This window comes from Calypte anna, chromosome 8 (assembly GCF_003957555.1).
Source record: "Calypte anna isolate BGI_N300 chromosome 8, bCalAnn1_v1.p, whole genome shotgun sequence".
NCBI lineage: Eukaryota > Metazoa > Chordata > Aves > Apodiformes > Trochilidae > Calypte > Calypte anna.
The window spans coordinates 6,357,862-6,379,327 of NC_044254.1; positions in this window are offsets into that span (position 1 = coordinate 6,357,862).

Here is a 21,466-nt window from a genome sequence, read left to right on the forward strand (position 1 = left end):
ATTTTTCCACTAGCAAAATGTCAGACACTGTCCATGGGAAAACACCACAAAACCATTTCAGTGACCATGTTAGAAGGCTTTTTCTTATCGTTTGAGGGCAGTTTCAATTTAGTTTGGTCAAGGATATGTATTTGCCTTTTTCAGACAGTGATTATTATTATTATCCAGTCATATCCATATTCACACCTTCACACTTCTTTTGTCAGACTTATTAAAGGTGAGCTCTACCCCCTTGTCTAGATCTTTGGTGAAGATGCTGAAAAGGAGTGGTCCCAGCACTGAACCCTGGGAAAACCACTAATGACCAGTTACCTACTGGGTTTAACTCCACTGACCACAACACTCTGGCCCAGCCATCCAACCAGATTTTACCCCAGCAAATTGTATGCCCATCCAAGCCACCAGCAGCCAATTTCTCTAGGAGAATGCTGTGGGAAACAGTGTCAAATGCATTCCTAAAGCCAAGATAGCATTCACAGCCTTTCCATCATCCAACCAAGTGGGTCATCCTTTCACAGAAGGAGATCAGGTTTTGTCAAACTCATAAGAGAGAAGGAACAGTAAACATTATTAATATAAACCAGTGAATGAACAAAGATCAACAGTAATTGTGGCAATGGTTTAACAAGATTCAATGGGAAGGTGCACTTTACTTACTACTTAAAGTACAGGGTTAGACAAACCTGTCAGGAGACCCTCTCATTGAGTCATGTTACTCAGACTCTTTGCTTTCTAAACACCTTCTCAGGGAGGAGTCTAGATCTGACTGGACCCAGTCTAGGTCAACAGTTTATGTCTAAAAGATTATATATGTGCTATCAATCCCTTACATCACTTAGCTAACATTTTAAATCCTATTCCCAATCTATTTACCAAGTATCAGGCAGAATAAGGAGTCTTTCAACCCTGAGGAGTAACTTTGAGAGGCATTTATGCTCAAGGAGAGAACCCAGCCATCATTTCAGGAGAGCTCAGTGGGTTCTGGGCTGTCCACTAACTATAGGGTAAGGTAATTCACCTATTTCATACCAGGAAGACATCCAGGTCACTATTACAGCCTTTGGCTATTTTGTTGTTATACATCTTCCAAAGTTCAGAATAAGCTGGGTGGGTAAGAACCCCCACTGTTCTTACACACTTTTCTATAAAGAACATACCTTCACTATGCTTCACTAAGAGCATATTTTTGACCAAATTTTCAGCAGAGTTGAGCTGACACAAAGTTTAGATCTCAGGAGAGAATCTCTCACTTTTTTCCCTGCATTTATATATTTATGCAAAATTTATGGAGCATATGGAAAAATAAAATAGAATAGAACATTTCAGGTAGAAGTAACCTACAACAATTCAGGCCAACTCTCTCCTCAGTTCAGGGTTGACCAAAAATTAAAGCATGTCATTGATCATCAAACATCTCCCCAGGAAGCCTGTTCTAGTGTTTGATCACCCATTCAGCAAAGAAAAAATGTTCCCTGCCGTCCTGCTTAAACCTCTCCTGGCACAGCTTTGAACCATTTCCATGCATCCTCACCCTGAATTCCAGGGAGAAGTGCTCAGCACCTCCCTCTCCACATCCCCTCCTCAGGAAGCTGCAGAAAGCCACAAGGTCACCCCTCAGACTCCTTTTCTCCACACTGGAGAAGCTCATTGTCCTTTGTCCTCCTCACAGCTCATGCCATCCAGCCCTATCATCAGCTCTTGCCCTCCTCTGGACATTTTCAAGGACCTTCATATCCTTCCCAAACACCAGGGCCCAGCACTGCATTGCTGGAGGTGACACCAAAGATTCATCCAAGGGGACAATCCCCACTCCTGACCAGATGCTTATGCTGTTTGATGACCCCAGGATGGGGGGAATGCTGTCTCTTCCTGAGCCTGCTGCTGCCCAGCATCCTCAGATCCCTTCCTGCAGGACTCATCTCAGCCACCCCTCTCCCAAACCTTATTTGTGCCCAGAGCTACCCCACTCCAGATGTAAAATCAGGCATTTGGACTTAGAATCATAGAATTGTCAGGGTTGCAAGGGACCTTAGAGATCATCTAGGTCCAGCCCGCCTGTCATGGGCAGGGACACTTCCCACTAGATCAGGTTTCTAAATATAACAATAAATTTGACCCCATCAATCACTGCCCAATGCTCCAATGTCTCCAGATCCCTCTGCAAGTCCTCCTGTCCCTCAAGGGGTAAACACCACCTCACCCATTGGTATCAGCCACAAGCTTGCTGTTGGTGCATTTAAATCCTGTATCCATTGATAAAAGTATTGAACAGATATTATTATTATTATTTATTATTATTAACGTTATTATTAACATTATTAGTATGATAAATAACAATATGAATAATATTAATATTATTATATTGCCTTTTCAGTAAACTTAATATCAATTTTAATGTGTTTTTCACTGATGAGCACTTTCCAGTTACCAATGTTCAGTGGCACTACTGACTTAAAATAATGATCTTCCCTTATCAAGAAGAGCCACCAGCCAAAAGGTACTTTGATAGATTTCCCAACCTAGCAAACACCCCTGTGTGTCTGTAACTAAGAAAAAGTGTGTTTGCTTAACCTTAGACAGCGGTTTGACAATGCACTAAATCTGACTGTAGACTCCCAGGAAGGATTAAAAAAACTGCAGTCACATGATAAAAATTCTATTTACTCACAAGCAGCATTTCCTGAACACTGTGAACCAGTGGGGAAAATTTTATGCCAGGGAAGTTTTTGCCTGCCTGCCACTGAACTTTATCCTGGATCAGATCTTGTCTGTCTGTCTGCAGCATAAAACTTTATAATCACCTGGGAAAAGCAAGCATACCAGTGTCTGATACAGATCCCATTATTACTGCTAAGTGGCTCAGGCACACGTGGATCTGGTGTGGAAGATTTTGGCTTTAAATGGTGATTTTCAGTCTCACCACCAAGCAGAAACAGAAGCATCCATCGTTCAGAGTGAGGCATCCAACACAGCAAGCAATTTAACATCCTTATTGTTCACCTGTCTCCACCACCCTTAAAATGAAGTAGTTGTTCTTCCCATTTGCCTGTTCAAGTGACAGTAAATAAAGCTGGCATTTAAATGGCATTTTCAGTGTGAAACTCCTACTCTGGAATAAATACTGGATCCTTGCAGACTGATGTGTCAGCTGCACTAGAGCCATTGCTGCAGGGAGCAGTGACATTTTTGGGAGCTGCAAGACTGATGCTATGCAACTTTGAACTTCAGGATAAGTCTTGGTCCTGCTGTTCCTGCCTAAAAGACAATGAAATCCGAGGTTTCCTGATGTCAATTCACCTTACAATGAGACCATAGAAGTCATTTATTTCTTTCAGCATTTTTCTTTTTCTGTTTACAACCTTACCCAACAGACAATCATTTTCCTTTCACCTCCTTATACTGTCACTTCAAATGTAAGCTCACTGTGAGGATAAGGCAAAAAGACTTTGCAAATTTATTTTCATTCTACAAACACCTTGAAGGTTCAGGAAATGTAAAATGTGCTGCATGAATCCTGTAGGTATAATAGCATCACATCCACTGCCTCTAACATAAGCTTAAGACATGTAAAAATAACTTCATTTTACAATTTAGAGAAGCATCTCATTGAAACTTTGGGATTTGGGTTTTTTTTAATAGTATTTCAGTTCAGGAAGCAACTAAATTTTAATTTAGAGATAATTAGATTATTCAAGTGAAACTGCCTGTTCTAGAACACCTGAGTAATGAAAACACTCCTATTATATTTTACTTTTTTTGCAAATCAATTATTTGTTTTGATAATTTCTCAGGTGTAATAAAAAGGAAAAAATCCAGAAAGAAACTTTAGGAGCAAAATTCAATTACTGCTATAAACCTATTTCTTCTCTAGGTTTTTCTTTTCTTGTTTTTCTTATTTCACTAACCATTACTTTTTGGCTAAACAGCACCCCATTATTGCAAGATTTTTCCTGTTTTAGGCATTGAACCAAAAGAATCAATCATTTTTGTGTGCCCTTCTAAAATCTTTGGAATCTCAGAAAATGGCAGCCAGAGAAACTGAGCAACTTGCCCAAGGTCACAGAAGAAACGAGGAAATTATCTGAGTCACAGTCCAATGGCTTAGACATCCTCCTTCAATAGACCTCATTAATAAAAACTGGCTGAATTATATTAATAGAAATTAATTTTGTCCAGGCTGGAGTTGAATATTATAGGAATATAATACAACTGTTACAGATGGCTCTCTGTGGCATTTCTAACACTTGACTAATACAGATGCGTGAGTCTGACACTGGGACAAGGGGAAGGTCTCAGGAGAGTCTCATTATAAGAGAAGAATGAAATATCTAGGTTAATAGGCACTCAAATACAAATCAATATATTTGGACCATGCAGTAGAAGTTCTGGTCCTGCTTTATTTGTTTTGCCATGGCAGGGACTTCATGCCATGAATAGAAATTAATGAGTTTATGCTGTCATATTCCATGCTGTAACAGATGGAAATCACTTAGCACTTTTTTGTTTGGTTTGAAATTCATATTTTAAAGCATCAGAGTACATGTTGCTGGCCTATGAACTTCAGAGATGTTCTCAGTACATGAGGTTTTTTGGACTTGGATTCTGTCTTGGTATTTTTTTCCACAGGGTTTTATTGTAAAAGAGACAAAAAGAAAAGATTTTTTAAAACAAGAGAAAGATGTAGTAAGAATGCAGAATTTTTTTTTTTAATGGCTACTCTTTAAGAAGTGTTAATGCAGTAACTTTAAATGTTACCAGACCAAATCAGAGACTTGTAATCAACATATTTATGCTCATCAGTTTTTGTCTTTTGTTTGGGTTACAGACTGCTGGGTTTTAATAATCAATTGCCATTGGACTTGACAAGATTTTCCCAGCTCAGCGCTGTGCTGACAAGTCTACAAAGTATACATCTTTAACCATCAACTAAAGTGAGGTATTGTCTTTTCCCTCTTCAGTGTCTATGCTCCTGTCAGCCAATGACTTTTCCAGTCAGCAAATATCCATTGTGAGCCAATTAATAAGAAAATTAATGCAGTGATAAAGGTTGGACGGCTTTAGTTTAGAAGCTCTTGATTTCCCTTATGGATTTCCTTTACCTTACTGTATTAGCTGCTGATAATTTATTACTTTTGTCAATCACTATATTACAAGCATTCATCTGAGACAAGTTACCTACCAAAGCAAACCTGAATTTGCATGTAAACAACTTGCTCAATATCTACTGATAAGAGACTAGGTGGAAATACTGATTCGTTGAGATTGAGATTCCACAACTGAGTCCTGTTTTGGTCCAAAATCATAGAATCATAGAATCATAGAATTAGCCGGGTTGGAAGGGACCTCAGAGATCATCTAGTCCAACCCTTGACCCACCGGAGCAGTTGCTAGACCATGGCACTGAGTGCCACATCCAGTCTTTTTTTAAATATCTCCAGGGACGGAGAATCTACCACCTCACCGGGCAGTCCATTCCATAGCCTGATCACCCTCTCCGTGAAGAAATTCTTTCTAATATCTAACCTAAACCCCCCCTGGCACAACTTAAGACTGTGTCCTCTTGTCTTGTTGAAGGTCGTCTGTGAAAAGAGTCCAGTTCCCACCTCGCTACAGCCTCCTTTCAGGTAGTTGTAGGCAGCAATGAGGTCTCCCCTGAGCCTCCTCTTCTTCAGGCTGAACAGCTCCAGCTCTCTCAGCCTCTCCTCATAGGGCCTGTGCTCGAGTCCCTTCACCAGCCTGGTTGCCCTCCTTTGGACCTGCTCCAGGACCTCTACATCCTTCTTAAACTGAGGGGCCCAGAACTGGACACAGTACTCGAGCTGTGGCCTAACCAGTGCTGAGTACAGGGGAAGAATCACCTCCCTGGACCTGCTGGTGACGCTGTTTCTGATACAGGCCAGGATGCCATTGGCCTTCTTGGCCACCTGGGCACACTGCTGGCTCATGTTCAGTTTCTTGTCGATGCAGACTCCCAGGTCCCTTTCTGCCTGGCTGCTCTCCAGCCACTCTGTCCCCAGCCTGTAGCGCTGCATGGGGTTGTTGTGGCCAAAGTGCAGGACCCGGCACTTGGCCTTGTTGAACCTCATCCCATTGGAATCGGCCCAGCTCTCTAGTCTGTCCAGTCTGTCTGTGATAATCCTACACATTTTCCATCCTTCTCTAAAAATCCCAGAACAGCTAATATGGATTTTGCCACTCTAACTGGTGTTCCAAACTTTCTGCAAAATCAAATTGACTTTTTTGTCAGAAGGAAAAATATTTAAGAAAAATCATCCACAAAGGATCAGCTACAGTAGTCAACTGCATATGATTAAAGTAATTGGGCTTCTAAAACTGTCCAAATTAAATAAAGTGGTATTCCTCCATGATTACCACTCAACACCCACTAGATGCATTTCCAGTTTCCTTACTCGGATGTTGGGATCCCCATCATGACCAAAACTCAAAATATGCAGGGTACAGTTTCCACTACAAGTCATTACTAATCCCAAAGCTAAGTACCAAAATATTTCCAGTGTGAAAGAAGAGAAAAAGAAGGTGCTGAAAATAAATTAATCTAATCTTTTTATAATTCCCCAGGCCCAGTAATTAAATTTCTTCAGTAGTAACTACAAACTGTATATTTATGACCTTTAATACCCTGAACAATTCACAAACATCAAGGCTCTCACACAGATGACAATATAAAGAAATATATGACTTAGGATTTTTCCAGCTGATTTAACAACATGACACAAGATTTATTTTCAAAAAAAGTTTGGGAAAATTCTTATTTGGTAATCCCTATTTCAAATACTTGGAAATTCACATCCTTCTATCCACCCATCCATCCATCTCCACAATCACAGCTGTTTGTCTGTATCTTCTCTGAATCCACTGAGGTGATGACACATAAATAGCATCAGAATCAGAAAATCTACACAAGTTTTCTTTAAATCTATTTTATAATACATTTTACATTTATTGGCACAATACAAGGACTAACCCTGAAGCTGTTATTCAGTTGCTAAACAACAAAGAAGTTTATGCACTCTGTAGTACTGATCCTGCCCACAAAACTTGATTCTCATGTAATTATTTCAGTCCCAAAGTAATTAATGTTCTACAATGTTTTATTTCTAGGTCTGCAGAAAAGTTTCTTTGGTAAGAATGGAGATCCTGAGACAGCCTTGCTTATACTGATGAAATAAATTCCTGTCTTTGCTGTATCTCAGGTATGAATTATTCTTGTTTTTTCTTAAGACTTCAGCTTGTTATTACAGCACATTGTCACCCACAGTTCAACTACAACAAAACAGCAAACAAAGTGGGATTCAGTGCTTTATCTCTGTCCAGAAGCTCTGACTGACTAAGGACTGGTCAGTCATGTGAGCAGGAATAAAAGACTGGGATTCAATACAGCTTTCAAAATCTCTTTTTAAATTTAAGAAGGTTATGCAAGAAGTTCTTCTAAAAGGAAAGGCTTTCTTTTAGAAAAACATACTATTTTACTTTGGTTCCAACTCTACATAATCAGTTGATCCAATGTTTCATTCTCCATAATCTTTATGTTTAGAATGATTTAGCTATTAAGAAGAAAAAAACCTAGATGTTCATGTTTTCATATAAATATATGTGCAAAGTGCAGGTGGCATGGAAATAAATTTCTCATTAATTGCCATATCATTTACTTCCTCCCAAAGTAATTCATTATTGGGGTCATTACCTGAAAGACCTTCCTTACCTACCCTATATTAGAGCAAGGCTTTGTTTCCTCTTGGAAACCAGTGATTTGGTTAACACTTTTCATCTTAAACCTGCTAAACTGTGATAACAATTAGGTTGATTTCCTTCCCTCTGCAAGTACTATACAAAAAAACATCAATCAAGGTGTATCTAATTATGAAACTAAGTTAAGAGGTGTTTGAACAAGATGGCTAAGATTCTCAAGGGACCAGAGAATTGAATTGGTACTTTAGACATATCAAATTAGTTAATGATTTGGGGACCTTTATTCTACAAGAGCATGTAAATTAAAAAAAGAATAATGAAATTTGTTAAAGCTTGGTAATATGGAAAAAGGAGGACATTTGGGTCTCACCCTGTAATTTTTAGAACTTAATGGAATGAGAAGCAGCTTGGTGAGGGGAGCACATTTTTTTTTTTTTTTTCCAGAATTCACACAACAAGTGAGCACAGTTTGCTTTGTAAATCTAATTATCAATCAGAACTCATGCCCTGAATCATTTGAAGCACTTACAAACTACTGATGCTCAGATTTGCTATAGACACTGTGCTGGCTGCATGGACTTAGCCTTTGGACAACCAACACCCAGGGGGCTTGCTGGGGTGGGGTTTTCCAAGCAATCAAGCAGATTCTGTTGGAGAAACAAGAAAGGAGACTGCTGGAAGATACCTCACCAGTGTAAACAGAGAGAAACTGTCCTGGTACATGACCAGTACAGGTACCTGGCCTTACAGCAGCTGTAGGAAGCTCCAGAGTATAAGTTTATTTAAACCAGATGGCTAGAAATATGCTAATTTTGCATTATTCCCCCCTATATTAATATTCTGTTTTATAAACTGTGCTGTTCATAGTGTTTCTGGTAATGTGTGCTTATAATCTGTAGAGTGCATCCTGAATCAATACACAGAAAGCAGCTTTATCCTTTGCATTAAGGAGTGGAGGGCTTGACTGCAGCACAGTTGCAGGGCTGGAGATGTCACATCCATTCAAGTGACAAGGAGTTTAGCAGATCATTCCAGCTCACTCTGCACTGAGTCCTTTTTAAACATCTGATACTCTTCTGCTTCCTAATGAAGCTTCAGTTTGGAAATCAGCACCTATCTTAGCAATATTCTTGAGTTGTACTATTATAAAGAGTGCTCTATTGCCACACTTGAGGTTGTTGGTTGGTTTGGTTTTGGGTTTTTTTTTCCTTCCAAAAGGAAGAAGGAAATGCAGCACCTATATTTTAGTAAGCACTTGGAAAAAGCAGTAAATTCCTTGCAGTCATCCATGTTGTAATATAGTTGCTCCATAACACTGTTGGTATCAGTTTGATATAGTTCCTTCTGAGTAAAGCAGAGCAATTAAAAAATACAGCCATTTCAGAATCTGACCTAATATACAGGTGAAAATTTAATATGTGCCTGATCAGAGTATTCTTACACATTTTTATTCTCACCACTGACAAATAGCTACCCTTCAAATTTATTCTCTACTCTGCATGACTTCCAGAAACATTGTTTGTTCAAAAGTGTCTGATACCTGCATGCGTTAACCTCAGAGTTCAAAAGGTAAGTGTGAGTTTCTACCTGAATCTAGTTGTCAGAGGACATTAGACACCAACCCCAGTATTTTCTGTTTGGGCTTCATTTTGGTGAATCTGCTCAAATAATGGAAGATAAGGAGCTCTTTCTCAAACTCTTCTCAAAAAAGCTTTGAGAGGTGAATGATTGCAGATTGTAGCAGGTGATTGAGCACCAGAGCTGCTCCATGTGACAAGCACTGAATGTTGTGATGGGGTTTTTAAGGGCCTGTTGTGACTAAGCTCTTTAAGCTCAAAATGGTGTTTGTACTTGTTTTTCTTCAACAGGATCATGAAATGCTGAAAATTGCTGTGCTTCAACTTCAGATTTTTACAAGTTTGCAAACCAAGAACAGATTTCAGACTGTAAGCAAACCAAAGCATCCATGGTCACTGATGCTACAATCATTCCAAGGTTCTTCAGAATTACCTGTATGCAGCACAGTTTAATATTCAGCATCTCATAAATAACTTATTTATAATCTGCTGTCCTAAATCTGAAATAAGTTTATAAGGTGTTGTGGTTACTCTGAAAAGACCAAATTTTGCATAATTGGATGATGTAGAAAATTTTTATTGCATTTATGTATGTCATCTATTTATTCCTATCCACACTGCTCATGACCTGCAAGCTCTTGGAGATCATCCACTTCAGTCAGATACATTTGTATTGCATGGTTGCCTGTGATTATCAGATAATGTAAAAAGGTGTATTTCTTTTTAAGAATAAAAGAAATTATTGAAGAGCCTATTAGGAACATATTTAACCCAGATATTTCAGATCATCTAAGCAGGAAACTATTCACACACCTAAACTTTCACTGCTTGAAAAATACTGATTGGAGAACCAGCAAACAATAATTTAATCCATTAAAGAAAAAAAAAGTTAGAAAATTCACACAGCCAACAAAATTAGCTTGCAGACAGGGTTTTTATGATTGATGAAGTATTTACTGAAAGTGGCTTGAATGGTTTTAGCCAGTGCAAGTAGATTTGGGTCCATGGCAGCTTCAGTTTTAAACATCTGCTATTTCCTTGATTAAATATGTTAAGAAAACTATTGCTAAAGTCTATTTCTGGTACCTATGGAACACACCTAGCAAATGACTGCTGAGTAAACAAGCTGCTAGTCTAATATCTGAAAAGTAGATTTCAGTCCCTGAGCATGCTGCAGCACTTCTTGTAATCCACCATCTCTACCTCCCTAGGAAAACCAAGATACTTCTGTGTCACAGTTTAATCCTGGCAGACAACAAAGGACCACGGGGCCACTCACTCTCCCTTCCCTGGTAGAGGATGCCCTGGGGGTCAAGACAAGGGCTGGGGGGGTTTCACTCACCGGTTCCCGTCGTGGGCAGAACGAACTCATCCTGGGGGGAAAAAAAAAAGAATTAATTTATCATTAATAAAATCAAAACAGGGAAAAGAAAAAACACAAACCAGAGTTTAAATACTTTTTCCCACCTTTCCCTTCTTCCCAAACCCAAAGTACTTTGTTCCCGATATCTCTACCTCCTCCCCCCAGCGCCACAGGGAATGGGGTTTACAGTCCGGACACCACAGGTTGTTCTCTGCTTCTCCTTCCTCCACAGGGAAGAGGATTCCTCCCAGTCTTTCTCTACTCTAACGTGGGGTACCTCCCACGGGAGAAAGTCTTTCAAGAACCCCTCCAATGTGAGTCCCAGGCACAGTTCCACGGGAGCAAACCGCTCCCGGAGCGCACGGAGCCCACAGAGCCACGGAGTGCTTTAGGAACAGTCCCCTCCATGCCTGCAGCTCCATGGCATCTGCTCCACGATCCTCACCAGGCTGCTCCACCAGGATTCCACACCTGTGGCAGGTCCACAACATCTCCTCTGCCATGGTCCTCCAGGTTCTGCTCCACCGAGATTATCCCTGTGTGCAGACCACAGGCTGCCGTCGCACCACGGGATGCAGAGAAAAATCTCTTCATGCACCTTCTCCCTCTCCTTCCTCACCGGCCTTGGTCTTTCTGCTCCAGCATTTCTCTCCTCACCTGTTCTCCTGATTTTATTCTCCCTCTCCAGGTGTTGCTTTCTCTCACCTCCTCCTCTCCTCTGCCCCGCTCTTAATCTCCGGCTGTTTCCCCTTCTTCAGTATGTTAATTGCAGAGGCGAAAATCTTTTGATCCCTGATGGCCTGAGACTGGGCCAGGCTTTTTGGAGAGGGAAGAGCTATTCAGAAACTGCTTCCAGGACTCACCCCTGGGGGACCTCTTCCCAGCTACCAAAAGCATCACCGCATCAACCCTGGGCATTCCAGCTTGAAAATTCCCTCTCAGTAACAAACACGAAGGCAAACCTGTTGCAAAGGTGATAAAGATTATCCTAACATCACCAAGAGATCAGTAACAACATTAATGTAGAACATTGCACTAGGAGTGCAGACTCCACTATTTTATTTATTCTTAATTAATGAAAATACTTCTGAGGTGCACAAGGACTGTGACCTGACCTATTATGTTTCCTGACACTGTTTTTCTAGTAGTTGTATCCTTATCTTTAATGTCACTTCCTAACTTCATCAAGTTTTTTGTTTAATTGGTTTTGGTTTTTATTCGTTTGTTTTAGGTTTGTTGTTTGGGGGGATTTTTTTGTTTATTTTTTGTGGGTTGGTTTTTTCTTTTTTTTCAAGATGACATATTAAGAAATAGCTTCCCTCGAATGAATGTTGCTAGCACTAAGCTGCACAGACACCATGTTGTCACCATTCTGCCATATTCATTGCTATTTACCTATTTGTGCCCAATTCTTGAAGAGATGTTTCTGAACATTCTGTTCAGAAAAGTGCCAAGTAAGTCACAGCACAATTATTTCTGAGAAAAGCTGTTTTTCAATCTAGGCTGGCATTAGCTGAAATCTTTTTGTGTTGCTTCACGGTTTGTGGAAGTCGAATTGAAGAATTCCTGCTGGTTTCAAGAGGCTTTGGAACAGACCTTTGCTAAATGAAATTTTATTTCTTCAGGGTTCCAATGGACATATTTCCTCATCTTCAAAACCTGGTTTGTAGAAAGTGATGCCTCGAGCCTTTGTTAGCACAGAGATGCCCTGAACAGACATCCTGAAAGGAAAAAAGACTCTGGAAGGCACATAATCCTGAAGCCAGTGTGAGTTATTCCCTTTTCTTTCAGTAAAGACCTTGAGAACAGAAATACATATTCTCCCTGGCATTAGTCATACCCCTCAAACAAAAATTTCAGTAAGAAGGAACTTTGTTATTTTCCCACTTTTTGATATTTGTCATGTCTTTCTATGGAGACGAATCACAAGAAAAAAAAAAAGGAATTATATTATAGCAACTGGTCTGATACAGTCTAACAGGGTGGACTGGATTTGTTTTCATCTTAACCAGCCTCTTTAGCCTAAAGGGGTATCACACATGTATTTTTTAGATAATTCACTTGGAGACTTAGAGGAATTTTGAAAAGAAGGTTAAAAGTATATGAGCAGAAACTAACATCCCTTCCAAGTTTTATGAAAAATCCTGTTCTTCCATGTTTTTTTAAACTTGTGTATAAAATGCATTGCGACAAAAAGTTTTAAAAATGCTGTATTTTATATCATTCTTTGATCTATTTATTGATAAGTTTTGTTTTGGCTCAAGCAAATCATTGGCCTTGTTTATCCATAGAGATGTATTAACTATTAACTAACATTTAAAGCACTTTCATAAAATATATCTTCATTAAAATCATACCCCTCTTTCAGTCACACATGGGTAGTCATCTAGACTACAAAGTGAATTTGCACTGTAAAATTCTTAGTATTTAAAATATATAAAATTATTTGTGTGTTTGTATGTATGTACAAACATAAAATAAAGATGTCTTTTAACAAGAGTTCATATCCTAGTGCTGCTGAGGCAAACCACATCTTTTGGGAAGGGAGTGATGCCCAAGGGCTGCCCTGCTGTGAAATTTAAGGCTTCAACTTGTCATTGGGCACAGCTTCTGGCAAAGCCTGGGAATACCAGTTAGAGGCAACATTTCACACTGTCAAACATAAAACCAAATAATGCATCTTTAAGGGATCCAAAGCTGGCAAATGTTCTGTGCAATGCCAGAAAACCTCATTCCCATTAATTCCATTTCATGCTTATGTGCTAGACACTTTTTCCTAGGGGAAAGGCTTTCTGAAACTTCATGGCCAGTATAGGTGGTCATATTAAAATATTGAAAGGAGGGCACTGGTGATTACACAGAAAAGGTGGACATTACTTTAATTAAAAAAAAAAATAAAAATCCACTACTGCCACATGATATCCATTCTTACTGCAAGATTTGCATCACTGCCTGAAAAGGAGTGATAGTATTTCTCTGAACCTAGGTATGGTCCTGTTTCTGGAGAAGAACTGAACAGAGGAAGAAGAGAAAAGGGAGAAAGAAGAGAAGAGGGAGGAAGAAGAGAAGAGGGAGGAAGAAGAGAAGAGGGAGGAAGAAGAGGAAAGGGAGGAGGAAGAGGAAAGGGAGGAGGAAGAGGAAAGGGAGGAGGAAGAATAGAAGAGGGAGGAAGAAGAGAAGAGGGAGGAAGAAGAGAAGAGGGAGGAAGAAGAGAAGAGGGAGGAAGAAGGAAGGACGATGCAGGCAATGGTAAAAGGTGTCCACACACCTCAGCAACTGGAGTGGCCCTAGCAGATGCTTTTTAGGATCAGAACTATGTGATTTGTCTATGCATTGATCCATGGATGAAAAGCTCTGGGTAAAAAGCACATACATGATTTAATAGGTTATATCTTTTATTCACAAAGTATCCAAGTCAATCATCTAGAAAATACAGCCTGAGGATCTTTATTTATTTATTTATTTATTCTTTTTCTCAAAGCTACTGTTTTCAAACAGTAAGAGAACAGACCTATTTTCTATACTGGCTCTTTGTGATGACATTTTCATGAAGATATCAAAGTTGAAAAAAAAAATCTGTTTTTTAGGTTTAATAAAAAGATAGATTACTTGGTGAGTTGGCCTAAAATTAGTAGAGCTTCTGAAAATTGTCTGGCATGGAAAATCCTTCTTTAGTTTATTTTCAAAAGCGTGTTTTAATTCAATACCAATCTGAGAGGTGCAGAATGAGATGGGAAACTGCAGTTCCAGCGAAAGAAATCAATTTTTGTTTGCAAATATAAGCAGCAAAAGATCACATTTTGCTTCATTTTCTTGGATACTTATCACTCAAAGGTTTTGTTGTTAGTTTCTCCTTTTCAGTACAGCCTTCTGCATCTGTGAAAAACAGAAAGTTATACACTGGGACATCTGACAGATGTGAAGGATTTCTTACTTCTTACAATGTTTATAAACATGATTGTATCAAAATTTGTTTTGCCAAGGGCAAACTTTACCTCTGGAAAGAATTCAGCTTTCATGAGAAAGAAAGCAGTATTTCAGGAGCTACCTACAGAATTTCCATTATCCAAGGTACATTACGTAAATCTCCAAGGTTACATTCTCTCCAAGGGACTATACTGACTATGAGCAAGGTTTCCATTTTCCTGACAGGAACAATTACAAATGCCATGCAAGAATAATTTCATACAAAGAACTGAAATAGGTACCAGAAATTCTCTTAGGTAACAGTTACAAATGCTTTTGCTAATGGTACAGCTGCAAAACAAAAACACCGAGTAGTAAACAGATAGGTAGTTACAGTTCTTTTAAGACCTAATTATGGGATTTTATAACAGGGCACTAAGTAGGTGTTATTTGACATGCTAATAGTTACCTTCAAAGTTGTAGCATGCCTTTTAAACTAACTTGGTCAGGTACCAGAACTCTCCATCCTGTGTCTGTTCCAGCAACACCAGCAAGAGCTGCCAAGTGTCCTGTTAGAACTGGCACACATCACCCTAACACTTCATCTTGGAAAACAAAAGCAGGTGGAAAAAAGAAGCTTGCTTTGATCCTCCCACACCTGCAAAGATGAAGATTCAGGGAAAGTTCATGATATAGGATTGAATCCTGGGTTTTTTGCTGACTTGGTATCTGGTTTGTAATTCTTAACAAAGTCATAGTACATGCAGAATGCTCAAGTGCTGTGTTAGTCTTTTATAGGAATATTCTAAAAAATACATTTTAAATAGACTTTGAAATACAGCACTATGAATAAAACATTATGTTTTCAACTATCATTTTTTTTTTCAACCAGAGGATATGCTAGCACCTTTTTAATTTTGCTCTGGACATTTCCAGGATATTTTGGCACTTTTTTTTCCACCTTTTTTTTTTTCCTCAGCTCTGTGTCTGTGGAGTGAGGAATAACCAAGCAGAACACTTCTATAGTACAGCACAGAACTAGAGCAGGGAATATATATTTAAATAAGTGCTAGCATAACTTATCTGAGCCAGCTAGTGCTTGCACTGGAGGTTACTGACATTTCAAATAGGTTGGAAAAAAAGGTATGCTCAGAGCCCATAAAGGTCTTGCAGCATGGAATCTTAAGAGAAGGTTAATGGAAGAGCCTCTCCCACCATTTATTTATTTCCCTGGACTTTGTCTACTTTCTCTCACATGGGGCTGAATTTTGTACTATTTAAGATTAACCTCTTGATATTTCCCCAAACCCAGCTCCTTGGTGCAACAAAATTTTCTCATTAAAAATGACATCTCATGAAAACAATAATGGTTTTCAGAAGCATTTGAATATACCAGGAATAGATGAAGCCTCCTCAGGTTCAGAATGGAGAAGAGACAGATAATTCCATTAGAGCTGGAAAGTGAGATCCTGTTTCAAGTCTCCCCTCTGCCTGATTCTGAAAAGGGCCTTGAGGTGACACTGACTGTGATCACCTTAGCTAATGGCTACTGCAGGCTATGCTAGAGTATGCCAGTCCTTTCCAAAAGCAAAATAACACTGAGTCTTTAAAACAGTTATTCTCTTTCGTTCATCTCTGCTGAATAACCATTGCAAATGCTGCTTTCTTCCAGTAAAAATAGTTGTAAAGCTGTAAACAATTTCCTATCCAGCCACAATAACAAGAGTATCTCTTAGTCAGGTATTAGTGATGAGTAGTGACTGGAGAGTGATGACTTTTCAAGCAGAGGTAGAAGTGAACCCAAATTGTATTGCTTACTTTTGTCTTTCTTTGTGTTTTTTTGTTTTTTGGGGTTTATTTGTTTGTTTGCTTTTGCTTTTTGGTCGTTACTTATCTCTTCTCTAGCAACTCTTCTCCCTTATTCATCTCCAGGCAAGCATGTAGAATATTCATGTTTTCAAAGGATTCTTTTTTTTTTTTTTTTTCTTGGTTCTTTACTTTTTTGTGAAGCCTGCCACACATTAGTAATATACAAGCTTCTGAAATACAATGCAGTCTTTCTCAAATATTGTATTAAAACCATAGTGCTATTCAGAAGGACATAATAGTAGCACTGCTATCACAGAACGATAAACCCCACTGCCAATTATATTTTGCTAAGAAATCAACAATCAGGAATAAAGTGTTTAGCAGGGTAGATTGTGAATCAGCCCCTGGAAGCTCAAGCCAGCAGCTGCCTTGAGCTGTAGCATTTCTTAGCTACTTAGAGACTCTCCTGGAACCTTTTCTAAACCTCAAATATTTTCGTCTGTGTGCCACAATTCTAATGTGAAGATAACTTATGTAAATACCAAATCATGGCAACAGATTCAGAATTATGGAGGTAGGAAGAAACCTGCCAAGAGCTTCAATCCAACCTCCTGCTCAAAGCAGGTTCCTTTGGCAGAGGTTGCTCAGGGCTGTGCATGGTGAATTTTTGGGTATCTCCAAGGACAGAGGTTTCACAATCTGAGAAATCTGTGCCAGTGTCTGACCACCTCCTGCTAATTTTTTTCCCCAGCCTTGTGTTGCTGGAGTTCCCTGTGTTCTTACTTGTGTCCAAAGCCTTTCATCCAATTGTTTTGCACTTCTGAGAAGAGTCTGACACTTTGGGCTTTCTCCCAGGCAATAAGGTCCCCCATAAGCTCTCTCTTTTTCAACCTGAACAGACTCAGCTGCCCCAGTATCTTGTCACACACCCTGTGCTTCAGCCCCAGCCATTCTTGTCTGCCTCTCTATGTGTTCTCCTGCACCAAAATCCCAAACCTGGACATCTTACAGCAGGTCTTGTCTCACAAGGATTTCTTTCCTGGACCTCAGCAGGCTGAGCTGTTGCTATTTACATGAGTCTTGCATTGCTGTCAATGCCCAGGGCTGATGCATAGGCAGCTCCTTCTCAGTGAGCTCCCTCTTGTTTCAAGTTCTGGAAATGAATAGCTTAATATCTTCCTTATTTTCCCCACGAATAAATTTGGAATGAATAAACCAATCTAGCCCAGACTGAGCCAAATAAATAGCTCCATTTCAAATAGTAAGTCTTTTGTACTTTTTTTTTTTTTCCTTACCTTCAGGAGCATTACCTTTGCCATTGTGTAACTTGTTTCTGTACTTTCTCTGATTTAATGGTATTCATTCCAGCAGGATACTATCACAGAGGGTTTGAACTATACATACAGGAACAAATACCTCCCTCTTTCCCCACAAAAAGGTAGTTGACTGCATTTCAGGTTTTGAGTGCAGAGCTTTGACATCTAAATGGAAATTTATTCCATCTACTTAATTAGTTTAAGAAGAGTTAAATTTCAAATAAAGGCTACTTATTATCATTCCAATCTAGGCAAAAGCTTCCAAAGGCTGTCTCACTTGTTAAACTGGGATTATCACATCCTTTTAGTCCCTGGCTATAGCAAGTAATCTGCTGATGTTCATCAGATATTAATAGAGTATTGCTTTTGAGCAGCTCATAACCTGCAATAATCTGATATGTGATTCTTTTCTGAAAGGAAGAAAAAAGCCATCAGCTAAAATCCATTATTCTAATGACTATAGGTTCTGTATCAGAGAAGGTATTTCAAAAATATCTGCTATTTCCACTCATGTCCTGAGAGATCATTTTGATACTTCTGTTAAAGTCAGTATATGTCCGTATGGTTGATACTATACAGAGTATAGTAGTATATATATATACCACTATATGTATGTATGTTGTAGTTGCACTTTATAACTCCTTTTCTTCATTTAATTTGAATATTTTGCTCAAAATGTACCACATCAGTTCATTGTTAGAGCAACACAACAAACCTCAGTGGAGAAAGAACTTATTATCAGAAAAAATGCATTTCATTTAAACCTGCAATTTCAATTGATAAATCCATTATCCTCCATTTAATTAGCCACTCTTAGGACATTCATGAGTTTTGTGAAGAGGACTCTGATAGGTCAATGTGTTTTAGGCACAAGATGTTTGTTCTATTTCAAAGAACCCATTGTGACCTGTGGCTTGGGGTGCCTCAGGTTTCTTGCTGCCCTCACATTTAGAAATGCAGGATACCTTCTCCAGTGGTTTCATACTTTTGTGAAATGATGCTCATTTATATGTTGCCAATAACTTATATTAAACCACAGGTGTATGAAGATTTTCTTTAATAAAATAAATCCTCTTTGTTCCAGCAAGGCTGTGAAATTCTGTTTAATTTTCCGTGCTTTAAAAGATGAGCCTAAAGTTTCTGAAACCTGCCAGAACCATCCCAGCTCACCATTTTTAATACTTTGGGATTTTCCTGTATTTCCCCTAAATCTGTTATCTTTAACCTGGAGTTTTCTGAGTAGGGGATTGAACCTTATTTCTAATGAAAGTTCAGTACCTGTTCAGATAAACACTAGCTCATTTTTTTCTTCTCCTTAAATGGGGAAAAGATTTCAGAAAATGTAAGACATTGGGTGTTTTAATATTCTTTTTTCTAATTTAGCCATCTGCATGACACTCCCAAAAATCTAATAAAGTCTAAAATCAGCAAAATTATATGTTCCAATATCTGCCATTTAGAAAAGCTTAGAACTTCTCTCTTAGAAGGGGTCTAAGTAACATTTAATCTCCAGTATTAACATTCTAGATGGTCTATGAGCATGATTTCTTCACTAGTATGAGCCAATACTTGATGTCTGCCTTGCTTTCAGATATTAAAATCATCTTGTTTAAAGTTTTTTTTTCTTCCTTTCTTAAATTAGAGTTGCTTATTTCCTGAAACTTGCTCCTTAGGCTACTGGAGACAGATGCTGCAATAACCAGGGTCCCTCTCTTCCAGGAAGGTTTACAGACTGTAGGATGATACCAGCCAGATTTCTCATTTATTTCTAGTTCTCCTTACACGCCAAAATGCACTCATAACTGATACAAAAATTGGAGTCTAATCATACTGCAGTGACAGATCTTAACATTAGGAACAACTCCTTTCTTAGATGTGCTAATCAATTGCAAGGACATTCAGCATTCACTTTAATATCATCTTTCTGAAAGGAACAGCAGAAGTCGCAGGGAAAAAAAGATTTCACAGTCTGCACTGGAGTAACAGTCTGAAAAAAGCAAAGATTCAATCTTTTGAGATTAAAGCTTTGACTTGAGAGCTCAGAGCTAGAAAACACTACAAAAGTAGCAATTAACAAGACCGTACAAGCCAGACCAATCTAAGACTGGATGTGCTGAGTATGTAAAAAGACCCCATTTTTCTAGAATGGGGTCTTGTGTAGGTATTTCAATTTTGGACAGAATTATGCTGACTTCCAACTGTATCATCTAAGCAACAGTCACACATTTTACCAGCCTCAGGCCTCAAAGATTTTTTCATACATACATGGCTTGCAAAGCCAGGCAGCTCTTCAGACACACATTGACCAAACATCAGAGCACAAATCTTCCAGGATCACTGAGATGCAGGAATTTACATTTTATATGGGTTTTAAGGTAACACTTATAATCCCTTTCGACTTGGGGTTTCACGGTAAAAGAAATATAACACATTTTCTGTTGTCCTTGCTGTGAAATGAGATGCTCTGTTTACCATAAGCCCTTCAGAATGTGTTAGGAAGGATGTTTATTTAATCTATAGTGAACCTTAATCAGTGTTCTGCATAGCCGTGCCATACTGTACCGTGATGTTAGACAATTACACCATGAAATATTTTTTAAATTAACAGCCTGTCTGTTGCAGATAAGCCTGCATATAATCATGGTGAAAAAAACCCACTGAAACCAACCAACCAAAACCCAACAAACCTGAAAGTCAAAGAAAGAAGTGGAGTTAAGAGCTACAATTAAGAGTTTAAACTTCAATTTAAACGTTACGCTTTGTCCATAGGACATTTTTGATCAGGCTTAGGAGGCATAAGATATGCCATCTGTTTCCCTGCAAGAAATGCCACACAAGAGCACAGGGAGTCACATAAACCCCAAATGATGTCACTTCATTGTATTTAGATTACTCCAGTTCTCAGCCCACGAGGATGCCTTGCACCATATGACATTAAAACTTCAATTCTCCACAGTGACTCCAGTGGGCACCATGCAGGCTTCAGCACAGGAACCTTACTGAGTCAGGAAAGAGGCAGAGAAACACTGAAAGCCTCTAGGAAAAAATGGAGCTTGAGGCCCATCATACACCAGTCTCAAAAGGGTTGTAAATTAGCCATGACACAGTGACAAGATGATGTAGGGAGAAAAAGGGAATTTTTCCATATAGTGGACAGAGCTAGGCAGCCTTTTCAAAATCTTTAACCCCTTATTGAAGTGGTTGTGTGAGGTTTGAACAGAACTTGTGACTGCAGCATGGAATTTCCTGAACTGTCTTGCTTTTCTTTCAGGAAACACAATGCCAACTTAGCATAAGAATCCAGGTCAGAAAATTGAAATTATTTCTCACTTTTCCTTTCCTCTTCCCTTTCCAACCTAAAGATCTTCTCTGCAGTGCACAGAATTAAAGAAACTTCTTGATCATGCTGATAACAACTGTTTGTTTCATAGCAAAAGTATTTGTAACAAAGGTAGTCAGAGACATCTGCTTTGCCATGCTGGCAGCTCACAGGATAAGCCAGCCTCAGGCATCCTCTCCAGAGCTGGTGTTTTTTCATCTCTAACGGTATGTGGACCTCTGCTTCATGCATATGTTGCACATCTGCTAGCAAGCAAAAGAAGGGTTATGTAGAAGCAGTGATTTAAATACTTGCACTTTGGAAAAATAATAGAAAAGGGTGCAAGCAGGTTTCCAAAACAAAGTCCTCACAGGCCTCCTAAGGAGGCCAACATGGCAGTGGGAGGGTATTTTATATTTTTGACATTGATTAAATCACACAAATAGATATTTGATTAATTCATACA